Source organism: Buceros rhinoceros, unplaced genomic scaffold, assembly GCF_000710305.1.
Source record: "Buceros rhinoceros silvestris isolate BGI_N320 unplaced genomic scaffold, ASM71030v1 scaffold23664, whole genome shotgun sequence".
NCBI classification, from domain to species: domain Eukaryota; kingdom Metazoa; phylum Chordata; class Aves; order Bucerotiformes; family Bucerotidae; genus Buceros; species Buceros rhinoceros.
In genome coordinates, this window is record NW_010406831.1 from 7,508 (window position 1) to 9,000 (window position 1,493).

The 1,493-nt window shown below is 61.7% G+C and overlaps 1 protein-coding gene across 1 annotated transcript in view; it reads right to left on the minus strand.

The window, feature by feature from the left end:
* Positions 1-1,493, minus strand: part of ALPK3 (alpha-kinase 3) — a gene marked incomplete at both ends in the record, with an annotated part of 12,116 nt that overhangs the window by 7,504 nt on the left and 3,119 nt on the right. The gene's annotated exons all lie outside the window — the stretch shown is intronic.

A 1,493-nucleotide genomic window follows, 5' to 3' on the forward strand; every position in this document is an offset into this window, starting at 1 on the left:
GCCCCGCGGCTGCGCGCAGCGTGGCGGGAGGGCTGCCTCTCCAACACGCTCGACGGCTTTTCGTTCAACCTGTTCTCACAGCAGCAGAAATTCCCCTTCCCACCAGCCGCCACCAAGGCCTCGTACAGCTTCCTCGCTCTTTCCCAAGACTGGGCGCTCCCCCTGAGCCGGGGCGCTGGGCACGTCTCACACCGTCTGCATGAACCTCCCCAACGATCCGCAGCGAAACGCTGCACTGTGGCATTTTCCGACCGTCCTGTTTCTCTGACGCTGGTCAAATGCTTCCGACCGCAGCTGCGCTCCAGCAGACATTCCAGCACCCTGCGTGCCGCCGCTGCAGCAGCTGAGCGCTATTTATTTTGGGTCCTTCATGGCGTGGAAAGGGAAGGGGATGGATATGCCTAGCCCAAGTGCAGGGCTGGCCCCAGTCCCTCTGCTCGGGGCTAGCGGAAGCTCAGCAGCACAGTGCCAGGGGCTGGAGGTGGGCCTGGGCTGGTGGTTCGCAGAGGTGCTGGTCAACAGGGACATCGCTTTGGCTGAAGGCGCCTTGGGGGAAATTTCCTCATCACTGGTGCAGGAAATAAAGCTTAGTCAAAAGAGCCTCCTGGGAGTCCCTGTCCTCAAGTCATTGTAAACCACTCGAACGAGGGGCACGTAGAATGCATCAAATCATGCAATCATCAGTGCCAAGGCTGGGCAGGAGCGATCCTCAGGCAAACCCAGTTTCTCCCCTGCTCTGGAGCGTGAGCCTGGCTGCGGGCTGGCACTTGGCACAGCCCCCCTGCTCCAGATAAACACAGCTCCAAGGAGAAGGGGAGAGCACGAGGCCCGGCCAGGTCCCAAGGCCAGGAGGAGGCTCGTGCCACGACCCCGTCTTGTTCAAGGGCAAGATGATACAGAGAAAAACAAGCAGCTGCACCCCAGGGAGTGAAAGTACCCCCAAATACCTCGGGAGGCGGCTTTAAAGGGCTTCAAAACTGCTGATTTGGCCACAGAAAAGCCTGAGGCTTTGTGCAGCCCTCACCGAGGAGCTGCAGCGTTGCAGTCCACATCTACAGGTCCTGCTGTCTGCCCCCACAGCCCAGCTGACACCTCGCAGGCTTCCCCCGGGGCACGGATCCCTGGAGAGGGAAATGCTGGATGCTGCCAAAGGCTCAGGGGTGGCAGCCTGAGCCTGGCCGCTACACAGCCCCCCCTCCCACCCCGCTGGAGAGCAAGAGGCGTGAAAACGAGCCGGGGGGGACAACGAACCGCTGTGCCATGGGCTCCCACAGCAGTCGGTGACGCTGAGGAGTGGGTGCTGTGCTGCGCCGTGGCAAGGCTGGGCCCCAGGCGCTTGCTGCGGGACATGGCAGTTTCTTACCCCCAGCTAAAGGAGAGGAAGAAAGGAGGGGTTTTCACCGGCGCACCTGACAAACCCCCCTTCCGTTCCGTGGATGTTCCCACACCCTGAAGGGTTCGTGTCACCCACTCAGGCAGCCATGCTGCGCCCC